General features: G+C 47.9%; 1 protein-coding gene across 3 annotated transcripts in view; it reads right to left on the reverse strand.

The window, feature by feature from the left end:
- Nucleotides 1-12597, reverse strand: part of CHRM2 (cholinergic receptor muscarinic 2) — a 183482-nt gene that overhangs the window by 84410 nt on the left and 86475 nt on the right. Inside the window, exon 1 of one of the 3 annotated variants that reach the window (XM_045288872.1) lies at nt 12401-12589. The exons of the other annotated variants lie outside the window; for them this stretch is intronic. The gene's annotated coding sequence lies outside the window, so the exon portion shown is untranslated. Of the gene's footprint in view, nt 1-12400; nt 12590-12597 lie in introns of those variants that run through there. 3 annotated transcript variants of the gene reach the window in all.

The following is a 12597-nucleotide window of genomic DNA, read 5'->3' on the forward strand; positions in this document are numbered from 1 at the left end:
AAAGTGTAGAGACCCAATGTCCATCTGCTACCTTAACATTAAACCTATAAATATATGCACATAGATCTATTTCCACAGCCTTGTTCTTAACAGGTGTGCCCAAGTGTTCCACTTTTGCCGCCTTACCACTCTCCTATCACACCTTTTTGCACACGCGCACGCACGCAGACACACACACACACAACTATTTGAGTTGTCTTCTGATGGATCTTATAGGTTTTCTAGAAAGAAACGTAAGTTGCCATAGAATCCCCTCAAATCCTGGTGACCGCAGGTAGAGAAGAACTTTGACAGAGGGTGTTCAATAGCTGACTCTTCTAAAGGAGATCTTCAGTCCTTTCTCCCATGGCTCCTGTGGGTGGGACTGCACTGTGGCCGTGTGCATAAACAATTTGCCCCATCTAGGGACTCAATATAAAAAAGATATCCCTGAACACTGAGGCAAGCAAAACTGCAAATTTGACTTCATCAGCCGATAGAAGTCAAGGTTGGATTTCCCCCCCATTACATTCTTTTACTCGACCTCTTTCTCATTCATCCCCCACTCATCACTCACACACTCTCCTTGCACCGGACACCCTGCCCTCTGTGCTCTGGGACCGTCTGTCTCTGAACTGATCTGCAGTGACCAAGGATGCATGCAGATATCACTCAATGCAGTGCCAGCTTCTCCACCCGCTCCCTCGTCTGCTGCTGGCTAGGGCCCTTGAATCTGTGGAGAGGAACCCACTTTGAAATGGTTTCTTGGGACTGAATGTGTCCAGATGCCCCGCCCTTTTTTTGGTAAATATGAGCAGACGCCATGAATAAACATTCAACTTGCCGAAAGAGGACGTCCAATAGGCAAGGGCATTGCTTACATTGATGACATGCCAGTGCTCTGCTTTGGTGAGCTAACTTTCAGATGGTTCATGTTCTCCTACAGTGGAAGTGTGGGCCGTCAAATCTCCCTCCCTTTCTCCTCCAGCGTCCCTGTGAGATTGCCTCATCCTGCTTCAATGTCAGACACCATCCTGCCCTCAAAGGCTTGTTGATTCTTGTTCCCTTGCCTTTGGCCTTTAAGAACCTGTTAGTCTCTAGCCCCCCAACGCTCCCTGCATATTTGTTGTTGTTGCGGCTAGGTACCACTGAGTCAGTGTTAACCCAGGGAAACCTTGTGCACAATAGAAGGAAAGACTGCCTAGTCTCCCAGCATCTTCACAATTGCTCCTATGGTTGGACCCATTGTTCCAGCCACCTTGCTAATTATACCATGGTAAAAGAAGCACCGATTCATAAATAGACTTTTGGTCAGTGCAATATTAGCTGGGAGACCATTGTCCACGCACTAGAGATACCATGTATCATAGGAGGAAACATTAGCATAAACAAGCACTCCCTAGAATAATGCAAAGAGTCTTAAGCTGTATAATAATAATTATTTTTAAAAATGCTGCTCTACAGAGAGAAATCTATAATCCTATTTCACTCGTTGTTTCCAATATTGGGGGAAAGCAGTAGTTGTTAAGAGAAGTGGATCCCACCAGAAGCCGAACTAACAAATCAGAAAACTCCAGCATCTCAGTGATAAATGCAGGCCTAAGACAGCAAGAGGAGAGAAGGGACAGAAGGGCTCTCCGGTACAAGGTGTGCTGCACAGATTCTGTGGGCTCCAGGGAAAACCTCAGTCATGGTTGGGTGTCCCCCAGAAGACAGATGACAGAGGAAACTACAGGCAAACCCAGTGGGTGGAAGTGTTCTGTTAAGGATTGACCGCACCCTGGAAGGGCCCACCTTGGGCTGGATGGCTGTCTGTCTTTGGTGCTGGAAACAAAGTCCCGGCGAGCAGGGCTTTGTGCCCTGCAAGCTCCCTTCCATTCCTCAGAGGCAATAATGAGAATGAAAATGTGAATCCATATGCAGCTCCTAGCATGGAATGACGGGAGGGAGACAGGCAGTGAGAGGTTAGGGAATGATTTGAAGGACAGAGACACATTTTGAATGGCGGGTCGGGTGGGGGGGTGGAGGGCGCGCACACAAAAAAACCTTTTGTACATTGTCTGTGGCCGTCCCAGTGAGTGTCTGCAAACCAGCAAAGCATAAGAAAAATCAAAGAGGATAAAGAGATTTGGGGAAAACGGAATGATTGCTCCTCATTCCTCTCTGGGCACAGCAGCTGATGGGAAAGAGACCTGCCCTGGGGTGATCTCTCCCCACCTTGGGGACAGTGAGGCTCTGTCAAGTGTTTAATGAAAGGGTGCAGGGGCACAAAGAGAACTAAAAATGTCAGGCTTCAAGGAGAGGGGACAGACGCCGGGGCTGCGAGAATAAGGGACTGCTCGGGGCCTTTCATCTTTCAAAATAGGCAGAATGCTCAATACTGAGTCCTGTGGGTCCGCCCTGCCTATTTTGGGTTTTCAGCGAACAAGCCTGACATACGGTCCTTTGGGAGCACCAACCAGGAGCATCCCAAGAAGAGGAGGTGGGTGAGCTCCGAAGCACTGGGCTCATGCAAGCCCACTTTCCAGCGTGCACAGATTCCTCAAGGAAGCGTCTAACTGCTGCAGGTTGAGATCTTTGGGGAATGATATTGGATCCCACGAGAGAAAGACAACAGACTTAAACACTGCATTCTTTCTTTATACCTTTCTCTTTCTTGGCTAAGGTGCAAAAGACCAGCTGTGGGAGAATAGCTGACCCTCACCCAGCTGTCAGTCCGTCATAATGTGGTGGTCTGGGTGCTGATGTAATGCTGGGTGCTGTGTTCCAGCAGGGTTACCCAAAGTGGGCAGGGTTTAGTGCTTGCGGTCATGAGATTTTATGTCAACTTGATGTTGTCTGTGTGGAGGTGGGGGTGAAGTCCAGCCTGTCAAGCAGGCCACAGCCTGATAGTGCCTCCTTGGGGGTGTGTATGGCCCTTTTATAAGAGAGAATCTGGAAATGTCTCCCTCTCTCTCTGCCCCTCTGCCTTCCTGCTTTCTGAGACTCTGTGCCTGCCTCCACCTGACCCTAAGAGCTATTGCTGCCCGGCTATATTTCCCCTGACCTGGGATCCACAGGACTCTGTAGCCACCAACCTGTAATCTCCCTGTTTCCTGCTTCACCTTTTGGCCTCATTGGCCTGCAGCTGCTAACACCAGACCTGTGGACTTAGGCTGAACCGGGCTTGATGTCTTCTTGATATAAGATTACTTTTCAATACAAAGGTTCTTCCCATACATATGAGTATCTCCGGTTGTGTTTTCTAGACCACCCAGCCTAACACAATTCTGATTCCAGAGTAAGACTAGGAAGAAAGGCCTGGTCATCTGTGTCCCCACATGGGTTAATGGAAACCCCTTGGATCACAGCTGGCTAGCATGCTAGCAAGGCATCAATAGCAGTCGCCACGGTGATGGGCTCAAACCAATGGACTCATGACGATGGCGTGGGACCCAGCTTGGTTTTGCTCAACTGCTGTATTTGGGATCTGCTTGAGCCAGAGCTCCACAGCAACAAACAGTGTTGACCCCTATTACGATCAGTGAACCAGAAAGCCCTGAATGAAGTTACAACGCAAACGGGCACAGCATCTCGGTAAGCTGATAAAAGCCCAAGTGAAGGAGAGTTCTTTCTAAAACAAAGGTCCTTCTCTAAGAGGGAGGTGAGACATGGGGTTTGAGTTCTCCTGCAAGCAGACCAGTGAGGCCGTTTTAACCCCACGGGCACATCCTCCTGGGAACAAGCTGGCAGATGTCCCGGATGGCAGAGCGGAGGCAAAATTAGGAGATGGCTTGCAGAATGGAGTTGTGAGCCGAGACTGGTAGAGACACTTCCCTCATCTAAAACCATTGTCTGCGGTGATCCGGCCTTTTGGAACTGGGATTATTTATACATTAAACAGCTTCACGAGCACACATCTTTGCAAAGTTTCAGATGCCCTCAGGCAAAGCTCAAAGGCCCGGCTACTCGGAGGGAGAAGCAACCATTTACACAGTGGAGTAGCTTTTGAAGACTTAGTTCCCCTGAGGAAGATGATCCACCCCACCTAGCTGGCCAACTCAGAGCAGCAGAGATACCTGCCTCTCTCAGAATGAAGCCCAGAGACACTGTCCCATGAGGAGAACCTTCCATACTGCTGCCAAGGACGTGGTGGGGGTTTTCTCACTCACCGTCAGCAAGCCATGGAGCTCAAGTCTCTTCATTTCCCCAACGAACTCATGACTCCAACCATGAGTTTTAGACCCTCTCCCACGACATCATGTAAGATGCCACAACCTACCAGGTATTGGATGATGAAGGAAATCGCAGGCCCTATTCTCCTGGAGGACTGATATGCAATGGACAGCATTTTTGGTCAAAGAGGTGGAAATCCTCTCAAGACCTGATTCTTTATTTTTTTCCCCTCAACTCCGTCTCACGTACTTAGGCCAGGTGACCAGATTTTAACAATGGTAAAGCGGGACATCATTGATAAAACTCATCCTGGCGAAATAGCCACATGGCAGCCGAAAACCGTATACCCTAGCTTGTCGTGCATTCTTTCCAAAAATCGGACTTTTTAAAAAACGCCACAGGATGCAGGAAAAATTGTTAAAAATCGGGACTGTCCCGCCAAAAGCAGGACGTCTGGTCACCTTATTTTCCTATCCACATACTGGAATATCTCCTTATGCTGAACCAGTATTCAAGTGGTATTCAACACCGATGGCTGTGACAGGCTCTTGACAATGGCACTCAGGTTCATTCCAACTGCTCACAGTCTTCCCGGGGGTGGGGGTGGAGGTGGGGGGCTGGAGGGTGGTGTGGTCACAATAGCCACCTCGCCTTTTAATTCTCGCTTATTAAATACAAAGAATTGTCCAAGCCCACACCTGTTCCCATCCATTCTTATTCATAGCGACGCTAGAGAGGGTTTCTGAGCTGTAAATCTTTACAAAAGCAGCCGGTCTCATCTTTTTCCTGCAGAGCAGCTGGTGGATTTGAACCTCTGACCTTTGATTAGCAGTCCAACACCTACCAGCTGGCACCACTAGAGCTCCTTGCCAGGGTGAATACGCTGCAATGTGGTCAATACTGGAGCCCTGGTGTCACAGTGGGTTAGGCTTTCGGTCACTAACTACACAGTCAACGGTCTGAATCCACCATTTGCTCCTGGGGAGAAAGATGAGGCTGTCTGCTCCCATAAGGATTTACAGCCTCCGAGGCCCGAGGGCACAGTTCTCCTCTGGCTGTAGTAGGGTCACTATGTGTGAGCATTGTCGTGATGGCAGTGGGGCAGGTTATAACAAACCCACCTGCCAGGTAAATGGAAATCATTGACATCCAACGAGTTATTGAGAAAGGCCGCTGCTTGCATCAGGAAACCCACCAAGTTCGGACGTGACTCCCTACATTCAGTTGGGCCTCTCATTCACAGGAGGAATTCTTCTTGGATGCCTCATGCCAATGTCAACTCCCACATGACAGAGCGGAGCAGCCTCTTGTGGTTGTCTGGGCTGTAGTCTTTACGAAACAGACGGTCAGATCTGAGCAGTTCAGTGGGTTCAGACCGCCAACCTTCAGGTTAACAGCTGAGTGCTTAGCCTTTGCACCCTCAGACTGCCTGACGTCGCAACTCAACTCGAGTGAGAGAAAAGGGACCCACAAGGCAACATTTCCCGACTCCGAAGCCGCTCCGTTTGGACAGCGTCTATTTGAATGACCGAGGCTGCTACCTTCATTCCTGTGTCCTTTGAAAGTGATCATCGCTGTTTCTATAGGTCACTGAGTCAAGAAGAACACGATTGGAGCTCTGTGTTATCATTCTAGTCTTTGGGCTCAGAGACAATGAGAAAAGCTGCAGCGCATTAGTATTCTGAGTAAAACGACCAGCAAAGGACTTGTAGTTTAAGCCACGGTGCGTGTAAGAAACTATTCATGTTGACTGGCTTGATAGAAAAGGTTTGATCTCAGGACTTGAAGGCATGCGTGACCTTGATGTGTTTGAAATAGAGCGGATTGTATAGGAGAGCTGGGACAAGGGGTCTCCAGCTACAGCCAGACCCCTCTTTGTAGAGCCCTTTCAACGAGCAAGGAAAGCACGCAGGGCCAGAGAGGATAATGGAAGAAAGTGCTTACTGTACAATTGTGACAAGACCTATATAAACATGCTGCAGATGTTTGGAAATTGTCATTGGTTTTGTTTCTGATTATAAGGGTGGTACAAGTGAATTGCAAAAAATTTCAAATATGCAAGCAAGCAAAACAAAAAAACATAATAATTGTCCCTTGGGTTTCTACCAGGCCTGCATTTCTATGCATACACTTAGACACCTATACGTGTGCCTTTGCATGTATGCGTGTGCGCACACACATACAGCCCACACACACACACACAGGCAGGAGAGTTTAGATGAGCTAACAATGACTAATCTACCATGTGCTACGGCTGGCTTGTACTTTAAATTTTGTCATTCATTTCAGGGCACTGTCTACATTCATCAGTCAACAGGCATGGTGATGGGTGCCTATTACTCACCAATTGGTGGTGTAGTAGTTTAAGTGTTGGACTGCTAACCACAAGGTTATCCGTTTGAAACCATCAGCCACTCCTCAGGAGAAAGATGAGGTTGTCTGCTCCCATAAACCCACAGAAACTCTCAGAAACCCACAGGGGCAGTTCTACTGTCTGACAGAGTGGCTCTAAGTGGGAATCTACTCAATGGCAGTGGGTTTAGAGTTTTGAGTTATATCCACCTCAGGTTCCGTGGTGGCATTGTGGGTTAGGTGTTGGGCTGGTAACTACAAGGTCAGCAGTTCAAATTCACCAATCACTCCTTAGAAGAAAAATGAAGCTGTCTGCTCCCTTAAGGATTTATATCTTCTGAAACCCTAGGAAGTGGTTCTGCTCTGTCCTCTAGGGTCATGTGAACTGGAATCAGGTGGATAGCACGGGGAGTGGTGGGGTGTTATCCTGATAGATGACGATGGAATCTCCTCCCTTTCCACAAGTAGATGTGCCTGTTGAAAGCAGAGTTGTTGTCGAGTTCTAAATAAGACAATCAGCACAAAGGCTCAGTATGCACCCATTACACATTGCCCTCCCAGTGGTCCTGGGACACGTGGGGAGCAGCAGGGGAAGCACAGCCGCAGAGGGGAGGATCTAGTGTCCATGTTCATCTCGTAAATACTACTGAAGGTTAACAGCCGAGGCTCTGACTTTGGGTAGGGAACATTTTGCTTTCTCAGACATGCCGAGGTCTCCAGAGGCCACATTTTTGAGTGAGGAATGGAGCTGTGCTCTGGCTATCACAGACCCAAACACGATCCAACCCATTTCTGTTGCATGGATTCCAAGTCATAGCAACTTTAAAGGACAGAGTGCAGGTGCTCTCTGAGGATATCTGAGGCTGGGAATCCTTATGGAAGCCTCGATTTTCTCCTAATGAGAAATTGGTGGGTTTGAACCATTGACCTTTTGGGTGGCAATGCAATGCTGGACACCGACGCTTTCAGATTCCCAGAGGACAAGGTCATTTTTATGGAGACTGAGCTCGTGGGAAAGGGGCAGTGCTCCTTTCTGATCAAAATAGCAATAGATTTTATGAGCGTGAAGATGGCTTTTGCCCCCAATGGGACTGATCTTGGAGAAGCAGGAGAGCAAACCAGAGTGGGGCCACCTGAACAGTAGGCTGTGCCAGGACAACAGACTCTGGGGAAGCAGTCACCTCCGGAGGGAAGGACCAGATTTTAGGGTTGGGTGCACTCACAGATCTCTGTCCCTGCACTTGAGAACTGCCGGTCTAGACTTGTTGGAAACTTGCCTGTGGTGTTTCAGCAGCCTGATGCTGCCAGGATTTTAGGAGTGCTGGTGGCCCGGCAGTGAAGTGCTGGGCTGCTCACAGACAGGTTGGAAGCTGGAATCTACCAGCCACTGCCTGGGAGGAAGTCCTCGTGATATGCTCCCACAAAGATTATCGTTGTTGTGTGCTTTCCAGGTGATTTCTACAGACAGTGGTCCCGGAAACCCTGTGGGACAGTTCTGCTCTGTCCCATGCGGTCACAGTGAGTTGGGAACCACTCAGAAGCACCTAACAACAACCTACTATATTACTCTAGGTCCAGCTTGGTTGCAAATGGTTCCTTAATTTGCCATGCCACATCTGAGCTAGGATGGACTCCCCCCATCCGCCCACCTCCACCAACTCCTGCAGCTGCGGACTATCAGGCTTCCTATAAAGGGTTGGTTCTCCAACAGGCATGTCTGTATTTCTGGGTTCTTACTTTATGATTTTGGTCAATTTCTTGACCGTGCATAAGTGTACGATGCCTTAATTAGGGTGGATTCATATCATCTTAATATCTGGTAGAGCTGAGGCCTTCAATTTCCCTGGCCCTTTGCACTTCCATATGCATTGTAGAATGGGTGAATCAGATTCCACGAGCATTTCAATTAGAAATTTGAATTAGGAGGGCATTGATTCTACCACACAACTAAGGGAGAATGGAGATTTTCAGCATCCTGTCTCCCTACCTTTGAACACAATCTCATCTCAATTTTAGGCGGGTCATCACTGGTGCACCTTTGAGCTTTATGGCTATTTATATTAATATTTTAGCTTTGGTGAAAATCCAGGCAGAAAAACCTGTTCCCATGCAGCAGCTTTTGGACATAATGATCTATGACATTGGTTACAGTCTTCGCCTTGTGTCCGCATTCCCATGAGTTCTGTTCTCTGGGCTTCACTCCCATTAGATTCAACTTCCTCCCCCGCGCCCCATGAAACTTCCCTATCTGTGCTCTCAGAGAGCTGGTGTCCTTTTGGTCTCTTTCAGACACTTTTGTTTGTGCCGTTGTAGTTTTCCAAGAACATAATACTCAAGGGAGATCATCTTTTCTTTTGAACTCAACCGTTACTTACAGGTGTCCTTGGCCGGGGAGCTTCATGATTTTCCCCACTCAAGGAATGAAATTATTTTTGGATTTCTTTCTAGACTCTTGATAATCTCTGATACTGTAGGACACAATGCCCTCTTTGCAATTTTATGTTCTTGTTATTTGCTGCTGGGGTGGAGGATTGTTGTTAGGAGCCTTCTAGTTGGTTCCCACCCACAGCAAACCTTTGCACAACCGAAGAAAACACTGCCTGGTCCTGCACATCCCCACAATTCCAATGTTGGAGCCCACTGTGGCAAGCAGAGGGTCAATCCATCTCATGGAGGGTCTTCTTCTTTGTCGCTGCCCCTCTCATGATGGCCTTCTCCAGGCACCGGTCTCTCCTGACAACATGTCCAAACTATGCAAGAAGTCTCAACATCCTTGCTTCTAAAGAGCACGCTGGCCATACTTCATATGTCTTAGTTAATTCTTATTTCTGCATTTCATGTGGTGGGGGTAATGGTGGCATGTCCTTTGGTGGACGTGAACTCAGTGAACCTACAAGACAGAGTAGAGCTGTTTCTATATTTGTGAAAGTTGGCTGGTGAGTTTGAACTGCAGACCTTGCTGTTAGCAGTGCAGTGCTTAATCACTGTACCACCACGCTCTTCTTCACTGCACAGTATTGGAAGTCAAATGTAGAGAGCCAGGTTTGACCTCTAAACATGCCATGCCCAGGAGGCACAATGGTGCTTCTTGGGAAATTGGTGGTGAACAATACTCTCTGTGCCTCCACTACTGGTGGCTGCCTAGTTCTTCCGGTGGGTGATTTTCCAGTTGATCGTCTTTATGGAAGTAGATCAGCAGGTCTTTGTCCCTCAGAGCCATTCGGTGGGTTAAAACCACCGAGCTTTCGAGTAGGCCATTTAAAGAGAGAGAGACTGGAGGAGCTATTTAGAAGACACTTTCAGTCATCACGGTGAGAGGTGAGAACTGCCTGTGGAGGCCTCCTGTGGACACCAGAGTGAAGAGTAAGTAATGGATGTGAGACACTATGCAGGAAGAAATGGGCTTACTCTGGTCATCCAGAAAGGCGGTGAAAAGAGAGGGAGTGATCTGAAAGAACTCAGTTTGGGAAACTTGGTGAATAATGAAATTGACAGGGAACTGTAAAAAGATATAGGCAAAGATTGGGGGCTTTATTTCCCCCCACTTATCTGTATTCTCTTCAAAGAGCTCTACTGAGATACATGTCACCTACCATAGCATCCACCTGCTTCATGTGTGAGTCACTGAACTCTCTCCTGTCACCACAGGAGCACGTGGAAATGCTGTTTGAAGTCTTTGGGGAATTACAGTGTAGACGCTTAGGATTTGGGCGCAAAGTCCTGCCAATCTCTGCAGGTAACCATTCTCCTTTGGAGAAACAGATTTTGGGTTGTGACTGGGCCATTATAGCAACTGAAAGCTGAAGCATGGGCCACCACGTCACCATGTGACTGATGCTTGCTGGACTCATAGTTATCAGTTTGGATGTGGACAGTAGCACTGCACTGTTAAATGAAAATGGTAGATATGAGAGCTGGATCAAGCAGGACCGGAAGGCACAAGTAAGTTGCAGGATGACGTGGTCTAAACGCCCACAGTCTCCACTCTTGCCCCATTACCTTGCCCCTCGCAGTCTGTACCTATGGTCTCTGGTGAGTTCCTTAGGATCAGTTGACCGAGGAAGAGATGATGTATGCCTGGTTAATAGATTTTTCTGTGTGATAGACAGCCACCACTCACATGTGCATGGTGGCAGCATTGGAGAGCCTTCCTGGGGCCTTCCTGAAGCAGAGTGAAGACAAGTTATCTGTGCCCCCACCCTGGGTAGAATTTGAGCACCACACTTGACTGAGCATTTCCCTTGGAAGGAGAAATGGCTAGATGTGTGATTAGTTGCTGATTCATGAGCTATGGCCAAAGCTTTGGCTTGGAAGGAACATGATTAGAAAATTGGTGACAAGGAGATATGAGGGAACGGTATGTGAACAGACCTCTATAAGTAGGTAAAAAGGGTGAAGGTACCTGTGTTTCATGTGATTGCTTATCAAATCTTGGCAGAGGAGGGTTTTAATTATCAAGGGGAGAGGTGGACATGTTCTGTGGAAACCAGCCATCCTAAGTCACTCCTGTCATTGCCCAATGAACAAAGTGGACACGGTGGCAGGGATTGAGGAGATGCATGACTTGGCTACAGTCACTTTGCATCCGCAGAGACCAACACTGAGTTGCTGACAAGGAGCCATTCCTCAGAGAAATCAGCCAACAAGCTGGTGGCGAGTAGATTGCACTGAATTGTTTCCACTATGGAAGAGGCAGCTTTTGTTCTTACAGGAGCAGACAGTCTGAATAACAATTTACTTTCCCTGTCTACAGTGCTTCTACCAAACCTAATATCCATTGCTCCTACCAGTACAGAATGCCTCATGCATAGTCATGGTACTATCCCACCATACATCGTCTCGGGTCAAGGAACTCACTTCACAGCAAAGGAAGCCTGGCAATGGTCATGGAATCTTACCATGGTCTTACCATGAGCCCATCATCCTAAACCAACTGGCTTGAGAGAATAATCGAATGCCCTTCTAAAGGCATAATTAAAAAGTCAGGTAGGTGGAATTGGGGTAATTCTTGGTGGAATTGGGGCAAAGTTCTCCAACAAGTTGTGTATGCTTTAACCCCGAATCCAAGATGTAGTGCTGTGTCTCCCAACCTCAGAATTCATGGGCCCAGGAATCAAGAGATGGAAACAAAGTGACACCACACACCATTACCCCTAGTGACTCACTCACAAAATGTTTGCTTCTTGACCTGTGACCCTATGCTCTGTGGGTCTAGAAATCTTAGTTCCGACATTCCAGAAGGAGACACAGCATTGAGACAATTGAACTGGAAGTTAATAATACCACCTCGCAACTTGGGTTCCCTGTGCCTCTGGATCAACGGGCAAAAGGAAAGGAGTTAACAGCATTGGTTGATATCGTTGATCCTCATTACTGAGGGGAATCACACTGAGATTGCATATTGGAGGTAAAGAGGAGCATGTCTGGAGTACAGAAGGTTGCTTGGGACATGGAATAATAGCTCGGGTTAGTGTCTGACCTCCTCTAACTTCACAAGGGAGAAGGAGTTTCAAACTCAGCATCCGCCCCAGGAAAATTCCCATGAGGTCAGATATGCCTCTGCCCTGCAACCAGTCATCCCTCCTAACACACTGTCTATTTCTCTGTCAGGGATGGTAGTCTGTTGCAATGGCCACACAAAACTCACCGACAATATCCAGGATTGTGGAGCTTATTAGAAAAGTTAACAGGTTACAATTCGGCATCAGGAATGCTCAGAGTACAGTTCTGTAGTCAGGACAGCCTGTTCTCAGCCATGACTCCAGACGTGTGGGTCCTTGGCCTGTGACCTCCAAAAATTGCTCACTTTGCCAGTGAGCCTATGGCCCCAATCACTCAGCATTAGCTCTATGGGTTAGCAAATTAAGTTCCCCACACCACACCACTACGAGGTGTCTGGAGATTGGAAACCTACCCTGCCAGCAAGCCTCCTGCTCTACCACACTCAGATTCCTCACTCCAGGGGCCTGGAAATGCACCAGGATGTCTTGTCCTCTTGGTTCTGCTTCCTGTGCTGTTGCTGTGTCTCTGCCATGTCTCTTCTGGTCTTGAGTGTCACGTCTTCCTGTCTCTGGGCTCAAAGAGGCTCCACATGAAGGGGCATCCAGGTCC

The sequence above is a fragment of the Echinops telfairi genome, unplaced genomic scaffold, assembly GCF_000313985.2.
Source record: "Echinops telfairi isolate 266 unplaced genomic scaffold, ASM31398v2 ScPeMD7_23;HRSCAF=83, whole genome shotgun sequence".
In the NCBI taxonomy this organism is placed as follows: Eukaryota; Metazoa; Chordata; class Mammalia; order Afrosoricida; family Tenrecidae; genus Echinops; species Echinops telfairi.